We start from the raw sequence: 19,525 nt of genomic DNA, 5'->3' as shown, positions 1-19,525 counted from the left end.
TTATTATTATTATATATTTAAATACATTGTACTTCTGCCGAAATAAGGTATATTTAGAAAAAAAAGTTATTTATTTGTCTCGCAGATTCGATAAAATAATATAGATCTAATCTTAGATGCATTTTTTTTGTACAGTTGATCTAATATTAAAAAAATATATGAAACAAAAACGTGTTTACTTAATATTATAAGCTTCTTATTAATTGCAGGTGGCCACTAAATGCGCCAATCATAATTATCACCTAATTAATCGGTATCCGTAACATACACACTGATTGATAATATTAAGTATTTAATTTTACGGTTAAACCTACCACGAGTCAGAAATACAGTGAGATACGCAATTGGTGATCTTTACTCGCAATTCTACTCATAAGAAAAGCCTGTCTGCTGCTAGTTCGGAAACTGTCAATTCGTGTATTATAAATAATTACAATAAATAGTGATAACACAAACCTAAATATTAATAATTAAAAAGTGGGCCGAGTTGACCCGTGCCGAGTTGGAATAGGGCCGAGCTGACTCGGGGGCCGAGTACGTTTTAGGGCCGAGCTGACCCGGATTCTATACATTCACGAGTGCGTGTGACGTAACACGTACTGTGTTAAATATGGCTCCGCCCCTGTCGTTAAATGAATAACGAGTTTTGGAAACTTTGATAAAACTTTGTTTGTTTATTTTATTTCACTCTATAATTTTTCAAGCGAAATAAAGATTATTAAAAGTGAAATAAATGTTACATTTAAAACGTTTGCGACATTAAAATAGCGTACTTGATTTGATTGTATATGCACGTGCTGTTTAGCGCTACATTGTGACGTCACGTAAACAATACTTTAAACGTCTGTACAGCGTTAACGACTGAATAAAAGATATTGGTGTTCGGATTCATTTTCTTAGTTAGACCATTTTCTTTCATTCTAGATAGTTTTCACAACAAAATTCGACAAAAAATGTTTTTATTTATCAGAATTTTCAAACAAAATGGCGCCTTCAATTTTCATTTACATTTTCCGTTCGTTATTTGGATTTAACTCAATACAGGATTGGAGCAGTACCTCTAGACGCTTGCAGAAATCATGATCACAAAATAGACAAATATCGTTTTTTTCGCCGAATTTTACATTTTTCCTTCATTATCGTACTTAATTCGGTGTGAAAAGATGAATTAGACCTGTTAAAGTTCATTCCGTTGGGTAAAAAGACAAGATTTTAGCATTTTATCATTCAAGCGCCTTGTCCGGTATATACCGGAATACGGTATTTAGTGTGGTGCTCCAATCCTTTTTTTAGTCACAGCCTCGTTATTTTATACACAGCTTCCGTTGTTCTGGTTCCCCGTCCAATTATGGTTCACATAGACCAAACCAAACTCCTCACAGTGATTACCTCCCTTGGCAGAATTGTAATCTCTCTACTGATAAGGGTAGTCTGGAGTTCCTTCCCCTTATACTACTTTCCGCAGTAAATGTAGGCAGGGAACCAGACTATGATAAGGGGAGATCACTGCGTAGGAGATTGCACATCAAACTCCAAACTCCTCACACTGATTACCTCCCTTGGCAGAATTGTAATCACTGCCTTCACAGACGTCACATGATGATGAAAGTCACATGATGTAACGTCGAAATTCAAATGTAAATATCGACCGTTACATAGAAAATCTAACGTCATTTTTCTCTTTCTGTTTTTTTTTAAACTTTTTGTACCTACGTCTGTTATATTTTCTTAAAACATTAGCAAAACCGTGTTTACTTTTTAAAATAAATGTAAAAATTGAAAAAATTAATATCGTCAAAAATCTTGACGAAAATGTTGTGATGGCAGAGATCTTATCCTGCTGTAAGGGGAGATCACTGCGTAGGAGATTGATCAAACTCCTCACAGTGATTACCTCCCTTGACAGAATTGTAATCACTGCCTTCAAAGACGTCACATGATGATGAAAGTCACATGACGTAACATCGAAATTCAAATGTAAATATCGACCGTTACAAAGAAAATCTAACGTTATTTTTCTCTTTCTGTTTTAGGTTTAACTTTTGGTGCCTACGTTCGATATAGTTTATTAAAAAATATCGAAAGTATACAAAAAAAACGAAAAAAGAAATTCAAAAGCTAAAAAATATCAAAATATTGTCTCGGTAGAAAATAATCTCATAATTTTTAAAATTATTTCTAAATATTTATATTATTTATTCATTCATTCATAAACATTGTTAAACAAATGAGAGAAAACTTATCTGATAGATAAAAGCAGTAGATAAAATAATTTTTGAAAAAATATAGTATATCAGAAATTCTGATATATCGGGACCTTGGTGGCAGAGATCTACGCCAAAGAATTAAGGGGAGATCACTGCGTGGAGATTGATTGCACATAGACGTGCGCCGTTGACCAGTCTACACATCCGTTTCAGTCAGAATTCCTCAGTTTTTATCGTTATCTTTAAATTCGAAAAGTTGCGATGTGTCCAATTCGGTACTTCGGACGAAAGTTTTCAAAACCATCACTTAGCAGGTACTCCCGTTACCGTAAAGCTCGCTTTGCGAGCAGGCCCTTCGGGCCAGCTTGTCGACCTTGCTATAAACTGTTAAATTTGTGTTTTAAATAGGTCCTAAATTGCCAAGAAAGTGGGTGGGGTGACAGCTAATTTTATTTTTATTTCAGGAGCATATTAAAATTTTGTTGAAAAAACTTATTCTATTACAAACTATATGTGAATTCCACATCTTAATTGTCAATGATTGACTCAATGACTGACTTATATAAATACTGTACAGTACGGTACAGTTTAAAGAAAATGAAACTCTAAAAGAAAATGAAACTGCCACCTCTGTGCCATACTGTATAGGATATATGTGTTTGCTAGGAATTCAGTCATCTTTAAACATGTGTATTTCTCAAAATAAGGAAATGAATTTCCACCAAGCTGAAAAAATAAGGGGAAGGGCTATGTTCAAGTGTTTAAAAAAAAAGTTTAAAAAAACTGTGATCTTCGAAAAAATCCATCCAATTCAGTAATCGCATGAATATTGCACTACAAAATGGGTTCAGTAATAGGGAACGATCTGAGATAAGCATCGTATACGTCACTGATGAGAGACCTGTTCTAAAAATAGCCACATATCGATAACTTTCGGACAAGGAAACTGGTTAATCTACATGTAGATTGTACAACATGTAATGGTTACGAATACTTTTATTCACATTTCTCTCAATGGAAATGATGTTCATGGAGTTAAACTTGCGTGAAGCATGATTGAGATGGTTTAAAACCATCAGGAAAATAAAGAAGAAATAACTTTCTGGGCTATACTTTCCTGCATGTCAATTTCAGAAAAATGCCGGCGCTTGGCAATTTGTTTTTGTTTCACTGTTTATCAAAATTAGAAATGGTGATATGATATGGTATGATTTTAAGAAATTGGGACTAAAATTGAAAGAGTACTGCATCTTTCTGTCCCAGATATACCGTACAAAATTTTGTTTCAATGTAAAATACGCAGATTGGAGAAGTCATGAATCTAATTCTATCCACCTAAGTGCTACGAGTATTAGATTAATTATCAATATCTTAATTCTTTAATAATTTTAGAATAAGCAAAACTCTTTTTTTCCTATTTTACCTAATAAAAAATGCCGATTCTAGTATTTATTTTATCAGAAATAATGTATACGTACATGCATGCTTGCATGTATATTTAAACTGAATTGACAATTGAGATTCGTGATTTAACATACTCAGTTCACTGTTTACGTATAGACAATAAAATACATTTGCTTTTTATTTTATGTCTCACACAAAATAGTTGTTGTTAAAATCATCGCCAATTACTGGTGCATTTTTTAAACTTTGTTTTATTGACAAGGTGTAAAGATGTATATATAGAGGTCAGAGCAGCTTGTGACGTGTGTTTAAATTTAACTTTAAAAAAGTACAGTGTGTAGTTGTCCCTTTTCTTTTCACACTAAATTCCATTTCCAACTTGTTTGCATTCTACAATTTCTTGAAATAATGCATGTAAACAAAGTAAATATACGCTGATTAACATCATGTATAATCCCTTGTCCGAAAGTCAGTACAGGTGATGTAGTGGTGATAAGGTAAAATCTATTTTTAGAACAGTGTTACCTTCAGATCGAAGGCTATTAACTTGGAAGGACAAGAAAACATCTCTATGCATGTCTCATATCCATGTCTTGGAATCCGACCCTAAAACTTAATCTCTGACTTGATATCTCTTCTTAACTAAGATAATTTCAAACAGTACGCTGCCAACCTTTTTGTGCCCCCACGTTAGTGGCGGGCACTTAGATTTACCCATGTCCGTCCGTCGTCTGTCCTTCCGTCCTTCCGTCCGTCCGTTCACTTTTGTGTCGCATGTAACTCAAAAAGTATTTGACCTAGAGTCATGAAACTTTACAGGAATGTTGATCAGCATGTGTAGTTGTGCACCTGGATATTTTCATCTGGATATTTTTAGTATTTTTAGAGTTATTGCCCTTGACTTAGTTAAATTTTGCAATTTTCAACTTGTGTCGCATGTAACTCAAAAAGTATTGTACCTAGAGTCATGAAACTTTACAGGAATGTTGATCAGCATGTGTAGTTGTGCACCTGGGTATTTTCGTCTGGATATTTTAAGTATTTTCAGAGTTATTGCCCTTGACTTAGTTAAATTTTGCAATTTTCAACTTGTGTCGCATGTAACTCAAAAAGTATTTGATCTAGAGTCATGAAACTTTACAGGAATGTTGATCAGCATGTGTAGTTGTGCACCTGGAAATTTTTGTCTGGATATTTTTAGTATTTTCAGAGTTATTGCCCTTGAGTTAGTAAAATTTGGCAATTTACAACATGTGTCGCAGGTAACTCAAAAAGTATTTGACCTAGAGTCATGTAACTTTACAGGAATATTGATTAGCATGTGCAGTTGTGCACCAGGTATTTTCGTCTGGATTTATTTAGTATTTTTAGAGTTATTGCCCTTCACTTAGAAAATTTTTGCAATTTTCAACTTGTGTCGCAAGTTTCTCAAAAAGGATTTGACATAGTCATTAAACCTTATTGGCAGGTTGCTCAGCATATTTTAGATTTGCACCTGGGGTTTTGCTTGTTGATTAATCCAGTATTTGTAGAGTTATTTCCCTTGACTTAGTAAAAAAATTGACAGAACAGTGGCGCGGTGGGGGCCCCCGTGTCCTATGGACACATTTTTAGTTTAATTTCTGTTTGTTGGTGATGGTACCTCTGAATACTTTTAAAGTAATTTATTCCTAAAAAGGTTTATGAACTAAACAATCAATCCTAAAAGATTTTTGATGGTGGGCCGAGTCCACCAGTTCAAAGTTTGATTAGGGCCGAGTTGACCCTCTACTGTTTTCTTGCATTATCGTAGGGCTACTTAGGATTAAAATTACTTGCTTAGAAAACTTTGAAGCATTTCCATATGGTAATTCATTGCCATAAACTCAAAAAATACATATGTAGTAATGTACATCAAAACTATCAACTGTACAAAAAAATACTGACCAACAATTTCTGGACTAGGTACTTTTTTCTTATATTATCTTGGAATAAGATTGCTTGCTTAAGGCTGGTTGTTATGTAATGATTTATTTCTACTAATCTACTTCACAAGTTTTTAAGTGTATTCAATAAAACTGAACATTGATTAAGTAAAACTTTACTTACTATGATTAAAATGAAACAATGATTTAAAATAAAGACAACTGGTCATATGTTTACATTAGCAGTGGAAAACTGGAAACATTTAAGTGTTACATGAAAGTATGTATAAAACATACTCGGCTCTATATTTACCATTGATGGCAGCATAAATGGAATGCGCCCATCATTGACTTTTACAGTGAGCATTTTAGACATGCCCAAAATACTAGCTTTGCTTCCGTTTTCTTTTGTGATATGTAAACATAATAATTATGTTCATGCCAGCAGTCTGAACTTCCTTGTTTATAAACTCATCAGAAAAGACAAGCAGTCTTCATGTTTCTGCTTGTACTGCTTCATATTTTACTTGTAAATACAAGCCAACAAGTGTACTTATTGATCTGAAATTGTGAATTTCTGTATTCTGCAATCAAGTATTTAAAGTTACATACAATAGTATACATGTATTTGTATTAAAATTTGACTTTAACATGTTTTGTTGTCATGCTGTTCCCTCAACATCCCCTATATTGAGGCATGTGGCCCACTAGACCCTCTTTGAGACAAAGCTAGATTGAACACAGTCACTGGAATTTATTCAGTGATTTTTTTACTTTTTTCGCATCAACCTATACCCCTGAAATTGAGAATTTTTAGCGCGATAATCTGTCAAATTGTGAAAAAATAAACAAGAATATATCATCACCTGTAGTCACTTTATTCATTCATTTTAATAATTATATTCATGACATAGTTTCAGCTTTCTTCTTTTTATTCCCTCAAGTATATCAATCACATTCTCAAGATTGTCATTTGTCAGTTTATTATTTTGTTTGGTACTGAAAAGCAATGCTGCCAATTGTGAATTTTTTACACATTCAATTTTTTTTCTGCCAAGTAGATTTGACAAAATAAGACTTGCTACAAAACCATTTAGCATGACATGGACCTTTAATTGACTTCTACCGTCAAGATCAAATTAATGAATTCTCTTGTTTTTCCCATTGCTTTGTTATTTGCAATGAATTAACTTCATATTTGGACGCTGAGGACCTTCGATCATGTATAACAAACTCAAATTGACCTTGACTCGTGTATGACCTTGACGGCCAAATGATTAAATGTTCACTGATTATTGCTATAATTGCCTGTAATTTGGTATTATAACTATGGATTATCTTCATACTTGAACAAAACAACCTTTAAAAGGTTGAACTGACCTTGACCTTAAGCTTTAAATGACATTGACCCTCAAGGTCAATTTATTGAATTTGGTTAAGTTGTCTTAATTTTTTTATGTACAGATTTGATTTATACTGGAACAAAACCAAGACTTTGCCATTATATTGTTCACATTTTGCCTTGACCTTTAATTGACCTTGAATATCAAGGTCAAATTAATGAAATTCTCTTATTTTATCCTATAGCAATGAGATTTGGACTATGTGCACAGTTTTAGATGTAAAATAGAACTTTGATATCTGCTGATCTACATTTGATGAAGTGACCTACTTCTAAACTCAGCTGACCAAAGAACAGTGAAATAAATAGTTCCCAAAATTGACTTCTCTGTATTTTGATTTTTAACAATATTTAATGTTAAAAAGTTTAGTATCAACCAATGGAATTAAATTGAAACTATTTGACAGAAATGTTAACCATAGAGACAATGTGCCGCACAAAGGTTTATGCTTCCATGGATCATGGTCATCTCATGTTACTCTTTGTGGATCATTATATGTGTAAATTTCAATGTTTTCTGTCAGCTCTGTATCTTTTGAACTGATGGAAGAAAATTAAGACTATTTTTAAAAATATTAACTCAGGAGTGCAGAACTCATGTTTCATCCTTCTCAGTTTAAGGTCAAGTTTGAACATAGTCATTTAAAATCTTAATTTAAAAAAAAAAATTCAAGGGAGAATAGTACTTTCTTAGTATACATTAAAGGAAGAGTACTCTGTACATACTGTTATGTATTTTACAGTCATGAAGCAAGTGATTGAAAGCCCAATATTGATTTTTTCTGCTTTTGAGGTACATGTATATTTTATGATTTTTTAGCTCACCTGAGCTAACTCAGGGTGAGCTTTAAGGTCGTTGAATGTCGTTGAATGTCGGTCGTCTGTCCACACTTGTTCGTTAACGCTAGCGGTCACATTTTTGCCTCAATCATCATCAAACTTTGTCAGGATGCTTGTTTAGGTAACAGGTAATTTAGGATGGGTTCAAAGATGGGTCATCTCGAATGAAAAACAAGGGCTAAAAATAAAAAAATCTTGTTAACGCTCTAGTGGCTACTGTTTTGATCCAAATATCCTGGAAATTGGTCTGAAAGCTTGTTTTGATGATTTCTAGGTCAAGTTCAAATATGGGTCACCTGGGGTCAAAAACTAGGTCAGACTGCTCAAATATGGATAATCCTTGTTAACACTCTAGTGGTCACATTTATGACTCACCTGTCATGAAACTTGGGCAGAATGCTTGTCTAAGTAATTGTTCGGATGAGTTTGATGGGTCAGGTGAGCGATCTAGGGCCATCTTGGCCCTCTTGTTAAAAACATTTTTTGGACTCTAAAATTTCAATTCAGAAATACACAGGATAATATATCTATCATATAATAAAAGAAACAAGAGGTACAGTATGGAGCTTTACAATTTGAAAATAAACTGTTTTGTTACAATTTCTTGTTATAGTGAGGACATTTAATATAGAACATGTTTTGAAAAAATTCATGAATGCAAAGTCTGTTTCCTTCTTTAAAGATTTTTTGATCATTGTTACTTACAAGGTTGCATTCTGTGTTTATTGCCCTGGCTTAATTTGCTGTGCTCTTGTTTTGAATGTCAGGTTTAATGTGATGTTATGTATTTCTTATATATTCCTTGTTATTCTAAAAAAAACATATTTACCTTTACTGAATTCTCGAAATGGACTTGGCTGCCTTCAATTTTGGAACTGTCTAGATGAAAATTTTAAGAGTTAAGTGCCTCAATTTTAAATTCGCTTCTGAAAGAGAGTTTGGATAGCAGGGATCAAACTTGCAACCCCTGGATGTTTAGTTATACAGTGCTACCACTGAACTAACTGCATCCATTTAAGCATAGATTTATTTCACCCTTCAGCTGCTGAATTTCTTAAATTGTCTATTCCTGATTTCTTTTCATCAATATGTCACAGGGTGAGAAAAATGTGCAGCCTGACAGGTACTCGAACCCTGGACCCTGTGAATACCGTTCTGCAATTTACCGACTGAGCTATCTCCCTAAAATTGTGGACAGTTTTGAACCATGACATACTCAATCCCCTCTATATTGAAATTTGTCTTTGAATTTCACAAACATACATAGCAATGTAAATTAAACTCTTGAGCTTAAATCATGTAGTCACAGACCCCTGTTAGGGGCCAAATGTCACAGAGTGAGGAAAATGTGCAGCATGGGACTCTCGGAATACCGTATTGCGGCTCAACCCCGCTGCTTACACATTATCTCCCCTAATTTGTGAACAGTCCTGAACCGTGACAAATATTTGGGGATATCAAGATAAATATTAAAATTTAATCAAACAAAAATATAGAGCCAGGCCAGTCTGCACAAATGTTTAGACTGGCCTAGCTCTATACTGATGGCAATGCCTTATGAGTTTTTTTGTTTTTTTTTCAGCAAGTTAAAGGTTTAAGCCCTCGATAATAGTGTATTTGCAACAGCCATATTAATCTCTTAATCCAATTGTACTTGTCTATTGGTGACTGGTAAAGGTGGTCAGTTTTAATTGATTGATAATTGAGGGTAAGGATCACAGCACAAAGTAAAGTTCCTAACATTACTGTACAATAATTTATCCAACTGTAACAATGTGACAAAAAACAGGGTCACATGATATTTTTTTCACACACTCACAAGATAACAGTTAATGCCCAGTTGTTTTCATGTCCATTTTATAGTAAATAAAATTGACCAACAACATTTTGAATTTAGTTCTTAGCAAATGCATTATATGTAAGTAGCCTATTTATTCATAGGGAAACATAATAATGTTAATTTAAACTGTTAATTTACTTTCTTGTATGTTTAATTTAACAACTTTATTGTCAAGTTTAGGTATTCCTGTAATGATGAATTTCAAAGTTGTCAACTTGCAATTAAATTTGTAAACACATTCACATTATACATGTACTGTAAACATAAATACATAGCAATTTTGTTTTTTTAATTTTTAGGTGGGTTACAAAGTGGCTACAGAAGACAATTATTTGAGAGAGCCAATGGTATAATAACCAAGAATATCTTGCAAGTTGGACATGAGGCAAAACAGACATACTTGATGTTTAATTCAGAGACTTTATCCAGTTGATGAACTGGTAAGTGAGTTTAAGAGTTTACTGCTTGTGATTCTCTTTAAAATTTTACGAACTTTTTTTTGCGCCCATTTTAGGGGGAGGGGGAGCATTTAGATTTACCCCTGTCTGTCCATTCGTCCATCCATCCTTCATGTTCTAATTTTGTGTCGCACATAGCTCAAAAAGTATTTGACATAGAGTCTTGAAACCTTACAGGGATATTGCTCAGCATGTGAAGTTGTCCACGCGAAGTTGTGCACCTGAAATTTGCTTGTGGATTTATTCTGTTTTGTTAGAGTAATTGCCCTTGACTTAGTAAAAATTTGCAATTTTCAACTTGTGTCACACATACCTCAAAAAGTACTTGAACTTGAGTCATGAAACCTTACAGGAATATTGCTCAGCATGTGAAGTTGTGCACCTGGGTATTTTCGAGTGGATATATTTAGCATTTTTAAAGTTATTGCCCTTGACTTAGTAAAAATTACAATTTTCAGCTTGTCCATGCATAGCTGAAAAAGTATTTGACCTGCAGGCCTGAAAGTTTACAAGAATGTAGGTCAGCATATGTACTTATGCACCTTGGGGTTCGCTTGTGGATTTATCCAGTATTTGTAGAGTTATTGCCCTTTACTTAGTAAAAACTATTTCATTATGTTGTGTTATTTGTTCCTCCAGTGCTTGAGTTAGAATCAACCAACTTTAAAGGAATAATGATCAACATCACTGTGAAGCTATGCACCTGGGATTTGCATGTTGATTTTTTCAGTTCTGTTAGAGTTACTGCCCTTGACTTATTATAAATTTGCAATTTTCAACTTGTTCATGCATAGCTCAAAAAGTGTTTGACTTGTAGGCCTGAAAGTTTACAAGAATGTTGGTCAGCATGTGTACTTATGCATCTTGGGATTCGCTTGTGAATTTATTCAGTATTTGTAAAGTTGTTGCCCTTCACTGAGTAAAAGATTATTAGTTTTTAACTTGTGGCACATGTGATGTAGCCTGAAAAATATTTGACCTAAAGTCATAAAATTGACAAATCAGTGGAGTGTGGGGGCACCCGTGTCCTATGGACACATTTTTAGTTTACGTTTGAATTTGAAATTTTAACATGTTAAGAAGCTAAAAACTTCAAATGTAACCTGCCTTTGCAGATAGTGGCGGCATGGCTGTGTGGTTAACGGGTCAGACTAGTAATCTAATGATCACTAGCTGCATGGGTTCAAACCCCTTCAGGGGCAAGTCGTTTCCTTGAACAAAAAATTTTACACTCATTGCTCAGTACTGGTTGATTCTAGGAATGGATTCGAAAGTTTGTCTATAAGCTTATAGCTTCCTACACAATCAAACTAAAATAAATTCTATCAAAAAATTTTATCAAAAAGGCGAAAATCAACCATCTAAATGACACAAAACACAACTCTTCACACGAAATAATACCGTTAATCGTCACTAACAACCCAAGATTACCTAACATTAACACAATCATTAACAAATATGAACATTTACTAAAAACCGATTCTAACCTAGCAGATTTAACTAAGCACAGAATTTTAACAGTTTATCGTAAACCTGACAATCTTAGGAACATCTTAGTGAGATCTTCCGATCCTAAAATCATAACATATCCCTCAGGTTCCAATATCTGCTACCGAAATTGTATAGCATGTTCTCTCTTAAAACCAAAGCTTAATGTCAAAATTAACACAACTGGAAAAACGTTCAAAATTAAAGGATCTTATGATTGTACAAGTAGCAGCATCATCTACTTAATTTCATGCCTAAAATGCGGCATCCAATATATAGGTCAGTCGGGTAACACAATTCGAGAACGTCTGTATGGACATATTAATGACATACGTAATAAAAATGACGTAAAACCTGTCTCTAAACATTTTTCCGCCAACGGACACAACATTAAAGACGTCGACGTCACAGTTCTAACAATGACACCTAGGAACATAAACATCCGCCTTAGAACAGAAGAAACCTACATTGAATTATTTAAAACGAAATCACCTAACGGACTTAACTTAATACAATAATGGAAATAACAGATATGAAAAAATATTCCAAACAAGTACCAGCACCGGCAGATTCATTCAAACTTATATCAAAAAATTTACGGCAATGTTCAAAATGTAATAAATTCATCAAAGGATCCAAATCAAACTTCAACCGACACTACAAGACACATGAGAAAACAATTACGATGTTCATATGCTTCCATTGTGATCAAGAATACACAAGAAGGGACATTCTTAAAAGACACTGCCGTAAAATACACGGCATGGAAATGCAAAGATACAAAACCAAAACGGAGAAAAGAACACCTGACTTAGACGAAATCAAACCAGTAAAACCATGGCAACCACCTTTTGAATGTACATTAAACACGAAACCAACAATTATACCGAAATTTCGAATCGTTCAAGGACAAAAAAATTGGCTAGCCAAAAAATTTACACCAGAAGTTAATTGCACACAAATGATAAAGGAAATGACAGTAGAAGAACCACTATCACCATTACCGGACTCTCCATTTAGATCCAACGAAAATTCGCCGACACATACAATCTCAGATGTAACAATTTGCCAAGACGAAAAAGACGATTTTCTATACACAAAACACATGGACATAATGATTTACTCGATCTATGGTATTTTTAATTAAATAAACAACAACTTCACAATAACTATAAACATTTATTATTATTATTTTTTAATTATTCATACAAATAACTATATACGGACAAAAGAACCACCAAACAATAATTTCTATAAATAGATTTGATCACGTGACAAAAAGAACCGTCAAAACTGTACCTTAGATGAAAAATTCTGATATATCTGTACCCTGATGAAGGCTATTGAATAGCCGAAACGTAGGTCATAAATAAAATTATAGAAACCTGACCCACTTTGTTTCGTGTGTTTCACATTCCTTATTCTTTTTATTAAAATAAATTCTGTATATAAAATAAACCAGAATTAAGATTTAGTTGTTACAATAATTTCGCAAACCCTGTAATTGTACATGTGTACATTTTTCTACATAATTTGATGCATTGGGTGACTCGGTTGTTAAAGTTTCTGCAAAATATCTCTTGCTGTTGAATGCTTCTAGGGACTTTGAATTAATTTGTGTGTTTCTTAAAACTTGTGTTTCTTCAAAAATGTAGGTACAGCCAGGAGTATAGGTAAGGTACAGTTTGGTGAAAATTATTAGTGCAAAGCTTGATAAAAATGTTCCACAACAAGTTAAAATGGTTTCGTTTCCTGCAGAGAAAAGTTTTAATGATTTAAAGATATTTAACTATTTTCAAAATTGTTTAAAAAACATTTGTATCGAGAATTATATTGACAATAAATGTAACAGATCAATAGTAGAAGGTCTTTGTAAAATGGAGAGGGTGGAACCCTGGCGTTGGGTCTGGATTACACATTTGGTACCACCTCACTTATTTGCTATATCCTTTGAGGTATTTTACTTTGAGACTTTGAATACTTGTTAGTGACCAACATGCCCATTTTGCTTTGGTAGTTTAGCACGGAGGTAGGTAGTCTAGTACTGGTGTAACTCTCCAGGAACGATGGTTAGGAAACTACCCGCCTATATGACTGAAATACTGTTGGGAAAAGGTGTAAAATGAAACAAACAAACATGCCCATTTTGGCAAGATAACATAAATCTGGCATAGATATTGACCAAGTTATGCCCCTTATTCAACGTTCTGGACCCCTTGACTTTTAGTTAGACAGTGTTTTCACTGAACTACTGCATAGCAATTCTATCAAACGTCTATTTCACCCTTTATCTGCTGAATTTCTTAAATTGTCTATTAAGAACTATCCATTATCAATATGTCACAGGGTGAGAAAGAGGACCCTTGGAAAAAACGTACCTCGGCTCTACTGACTGAGCAGTTTGGCTGCTTACACACAATCTCCCCTAATAAGTGAACAGTTCTGATCCATGACAAATATTTAGGGATATCAAGATGAAAATTAAGATCTAAATCAACCAAAACTTTAGAGCCAGGCCAGTCTGCAAAGTTAATGCCCAGTTATTTTCATGTATATGTAGTAGTAAGTACAATTGACCAACAGCATTTTGAATTTAGTTCTTAGCAAAATTAATGCTTTACATGTAAGTAGCCTATTTATTCATAGGGAAACATAAGAATGTTAATTTAAACTGTTAATTTACTTTCTTGTGTGTTTATTTTAACAACTTTATTGTCAAATTTAGGTATACCTCATGGCTCCAATTTTACTTTTTTGGCCACTAGCAATTTTTTGCTAGTGGACAAATTTTTAACTAGCAAAAACTATGGAACAGAATTAGTGCATTTATTCCATCTTGCTTTATGATATCGGAACTTACATTATGCTCGCTTCTATACTTCTTTATGACAATGAAAACCTGCGTTTTGCTGAATTCAATCATGCCTTATGATTACTGAATGCACTTTCATGTAATTGCAACCTTGTGTGTTCCCTACTAAACCATCAAACTCACATATTTTAATATGCTATACGTTTAATTGCATCTTTTTTTAAGGACAACGTATTATGTTTGGTGTTTAAGATAACATTCTTTATAACTATATGTAACATGGTAGATGTATCTTTAATTTGCTATAAATCTGCCACTTATATTGTAGACATTATGTCAAAATAAACTGTTCATTTCGATCAATAATTGGCGAATTTGATGTGTCTTAGCATTCATATGCTTCAATATATTCACTGATTTCAAATATGATGCAATACATGATCACTGCGCATCGACAACTAAGATGGCAACGATAGCGATATTATAGTCGCATGTGACAGTACGCACTAAGCAGTTGGCAGTAAGCGTAATGCGAGTTGCAATAATCTGTGTTCATATTATGACAGCAGGTGTCGCTTTGTCGGTACATCCCGTTATTTTCCGGATGATCCCGTATTTTGGCACGTGGAGTAAACAAAGTTACGTCCACTTTATATAGGGGCGTATACAGAACAGTGTTAGTTGGGGACAGACATGTAAAGTAAATGTACTGAAAAACAAGAGAACACGATGCGACAGACGAAAAGTGCGTGTTTTTGAAGATTCCGCCAGCATTTGGAAAAAAAAAAGTTATATATGTCTCTAATAACTCATCCTAAAAGTGGCAACTCACCTCTTATACAATTGTTTACACTTCGTGATAAGTGAAATTGAATTTAATCAAACTTACAGTGGCACAAAGGTGACATGTGTGTGTTTTTATTTATCTCGTGCGCACGAGATACTGTGTCGTGGCCACAGGTTACTAAGTCGTGGCCACGAGATAGTTAAGTCGTGGGAACGAGATACTATGTTGTGGCCACGAGTTACTAAATCGTGGCCACGAGATAATTAAGATGTGGGAACGAGATAACTAAGTCGTGGTCACGAGTTACTAAGTCGTGGCCACAAGATAAATAAGTCGTTGGAACAAGTTACTATGTTGTGGCCACGAGAAAGTTTAGTCGTGGCCACGAGGCAGTTAAGTCGTGCGAACGAGATAAATAACAAATCAAATTAAACTATTTATATGAATTTTCCTAACAAGGATACTTCACTTGCCCGTAAAAGTGCCATTTATACAAGTTATTGATTGGTCAAAATTTTTGGTTTTAGGGAAAAATTTTGCCCCTGGTTTAAGGAAAATTTGGAATTTTTAATCCCCTTTGGCTGGGGCGGGGGCTACTAGACTGGAATATTCACTAGCCCAAAAAGACATTTCACTAGCATGATTCACTTGTTCAAAAAAACCCGGAGTTCTTGAAAATACAGTAGCCTGGTTGGGCTTGTTACTTTGAAAACTTGGTAGCCGAGGAGAAATTTAGTAGTCAGGGGCTATAGGACTACTGCTAATTTTCGAACACTGTCATTGTGACCCTGATTTCTGACCAAATTGCCTAAAAATTATTATGTGTCATCTACTGATCTTTTGTTAGGTTATATAAACTACGGCTTATTCTTTCTAAATCATTCATCAGACAAGGATTTTACATGAAGTGTCATGTTTATCTGACCTGTGACCTCAAACATCCTTATGGGATATCTACTGTCCATGGGCAATGTCCCTTCCCAATAAAATAAACCAGGACTAAGTCCCTCTCATGTTATCGTATAAACAAGGTTAACAGGGTCGCTGTACGAACAACCTGACCAATTCTATCATAGAATTTTCCCAACAAAGGGCTATATAACTTAGTCAAAATTAATGTTTGATTTATGGGCCTTAAAAGGTGACTTTCTAATATGAACCTAAAGACATGTATCAAGTTTAAAGTGAACACTTTAAAATTTTCAAAGATTAATGTTGCACGTAAATCTTTAAACAGAAATTTTTTAAGTTTAAAAAATCATGGTGTATTTTTATTTAACCCTTTCCCCCATGAGCATATTGTGAAAAATGGCCGTTTTCACTGAAAAGCCTCCTGTTACAAGTTCAAACTGCTATAAAACTATGAAAAATGCTTAAATACTAATCAAACTTGGCACACATATTGACTGGACCTTTGCCTTTGTAACGACATGCTCAGTCTTAAATTTCCTGTTACCATGGCAACGAGGGGACATCTCAAAATTGCCAAAAAATCACTATTTTGCCTCGATTTTTTCCATCAAAATTTATTTCAAAGTGCTGCAACTGCTCAAGGGATTGAGATAGAGTCAAAGGCTTTTCAGCGTTGGTTAAACCTTACATTATGATCGACCTGGGGTCATTTTTAGCCTCTCACAAGTCCAAAATTTTCTTGGCGATGAGGGGGACTCCGCCCCCTTCAAACCCCCCCTAACAGAAGGGGGCACATCCCCCTTCTGGCAACCCCCTGATGCATCTTTTGGATGGGGGTCGGCGCCGAAAAAGTGCTCAATTTTTTAAGCAACATTTCTCAAACGAAAACTTATGTTTGGGGCCCAAATAGGACCTTTTTTCACTATTTGAGGCCTAAAAAAAAGGGGGGGGGGGGTCGAAAGTGCGTTGTTTCGCGTATATATGTGGTAAAGGGTTAATTATCTCGTCTGCACGACTTAGTTATCTCGTTCCCACGACTAAAACGACTTAGTAACTCGTGGCCGTGACATAGTATCTCGTGGCTACGATATAGTATCTCGTTCCCACGACTTAACTATCTCGTGGCCACGACTTAGTAACTCGTGGCCACGACACAGTATCTCGTGCGCACGAGATAAATAAAAACACACACATGTCACTTAGTAACTCGTGGCCACGACTTAGTACAGTACAAACTTGATTTTTTTTTGTAAAATAAAATAAATATAATTTGGCTTCACACAAACATTGCGCTTTAAATCCTTTACACTGTAAGTGGGCAATATGAATATTCATGAATAGTGTTATTACAAAAATATGTATTTATTTTCTTTCCACTGCAATTTATGTATTAAGCTTGGTACGTATTTATACCATTGTCGTATTTGAACGTATAACCACGATGGCCCTAACGGTATTCCGTAATATATACATGTTCGGAAAATTCCGATGATAGGCGAATCATGGAAAAAATCCGTTGATATCGATAACAGAGTTCTCGCCCCTTAACAGTTCACAAATCGCTAGACATTGTTTAAATTGTTTATCATAATGTAAGATGATCAAACATAATCCACAAAGCCTCAGACACCGAGCTTTATTAAGCATAAACACTGAATAATGGATATAAGCGAAAGCTAATAGTAATCACGCCATGAGAGCTGTAAATCAAATAAGTCACATTTTAACAAAATCCACCAGGGAACAAAAAATAGTCAGCTTTAAATGACTTCTACATAAAAGTAATACAAAAAAACTAAACCGTAAATGGTTTGTATAGAGCATGAAGAAAGGTAGCTTATACATAAAGGTATATGACGTTAACATTTTAGTATTCCAAATGGCTTGTTCCAGTTTAATAGTTATCACTCAATGAAAGAATTGGTCACTACGAAATGTTTGAATGAAATAATGAAAAATGGAATCCAGAATAATGCAACGTTTAAATATCATAAAGCAAGATGGAATCAATCATAATGCAAGATCTAATGTCATGTAGCAAGATGGAATTAAGCATAATGCAAGTTCCAATGCCATCATGCAAGATAGAATTAAGCATAATGCAAGTTCCAATGTCATCAAGCAAGATAGAATAAATGCATTAATTCTGTTCCATAAAAAACTGAATTCAACTAGCACTTTTTACAACAATGATTTTTTAATTCAAAAATTGTTTGAAAATGTAATTTATTTGGTCGAGTTCGAACTGCTCGGGGTACGAATCAGCAACGTAACTTTCTACTCAAAAACTTGATTTAGGGGTCAGGGATTCTTATCAAATGTCAATCTACATGTAAAAAAAATAATAATGCAATATTGTCGCCATACCGACAATGTCTGGTCAGGATTATGCGCACAACAATTGGCGCAAAATATTTTGGCAACATTTCCATCGTCATCAAGTTAGTACGTAAGACTGACATGCAGTTCTTTCTCCCAATTTTTAACCGTTTTAACTGAAGGTCTGATTGTCTTTCTTTTGATAGACTGTGAATCATCTTCTGTACTCAGAAGACAAATTAGCTTCAGTAAGTGGGAAGAAGTTTGTTACGTTTAGACATTTTATTCCGATCACGCTTGATTTACACGGACAAAATGACATTTGGACTGGTTTAAATTTGTGTACTTTTTTAAGCGAGGTTAAGGTATAGAAAATGTAAACCAGACAGCAAGTGCGCGCATAGTTTATATCTCGGCTACCTGCGAATATTACGCCCCATTTATATTTCAGATTTTCATGACGAGCGTATTCAATATTTTCTTCAACTCGCAAAAAATTGCGAGTAGTTTTAAATCTAACTCGCAAAATCATTTTTCAACTAGCATTTCGCGAGTTTGCGAGTGTTAAATTCGAGCCCTGATACCTGTAATGATGAATTTCAAAATTGTCAAACACATTCAGATTATACCTGTACAACATTAATAGCAAAATGTTTGTATTTTTATTTTCAGGTGGGTTACAAAGTGGCTACGGAAGACAATTATTAGAGAATATGTTGAAAGTTGCACATGAAGCAAAACAGAAATTCAGAGACTTTATTCAGTTGATAAACTAGTAAGTGAAGATTAAGAGTTTACTGATTGTTATTCTCTCCACTGAGGTTTTTTGACATGATGGGACTGAAAAGATTTTTTCCAGACAAATATACCATTTGATGTAAGTTTAGACCACTAATATTTGTGCAAAATTTCAGATTGTTCACTCTCTTTGTTTTTCCAGAATAATTATTCAAATTGTAAAAAAATGACCCAAAATGAAAAACGTTTAAATGCTTTTCACTCAAATCGGGCTAAGAAAAACATAAAAATACGATTTTCAATTTATTTCTAAGTACATTTCTTAACTATCTTTGCATATATTTCTGTTTAAATCGCCCCAGCTCATCAAATTTTATGTTTTTAGGCTTTTAAACCTCAGTGGAGTCCCTTTAA

At 34.2% G+C, this 19,525-nt stretch overlaps 1 long non-coding RNA gene across 1 annotated transcript; it reads left to right on the top strand.

Moving 5' to 3' along the window:
- The first annotated feature begins 9,336 nt into the window (after positions 1 to 9,336).
- Positions 9,337 to 19,149, top strand: LOC132737934 (uncharacterized). Its single transcript, XR_009626799.1, has 3 exons — positions 9,337 to 9,675; positions 9,897 to 10,037; positions 19,046 to 19,149. It is a non-coding gene; the product is annotated as an uncharacterized LOC132737934 (long non-coding RNA).
- The last annotated feature ends 376 nt before the right edge of the window (positions 19,150 to 19,525 follow it).

Source organism: Ruditapes philippinarum, unplaced genomic scaffold (genome assembly GCF_026571515.1).
Source record: "Ruditapes philippinarum isolate M1 unplaced genomic scaffold, ASM2657151v2 ctg3939_1_1_1_1, whole genome shotgun sequence".
Taxonomy (NCBI): domain Eukaryota; kingdom Metazoa; phylum Mollusca; class Bivalvia; order Venerida; family Veneridae; genus Ruditapes; species Ruditapes philippinarum.
Note: the sequence above shows the minus strand (reverse complement) of the source record. Positions and strands in the feature narration are given on the sequence as shown.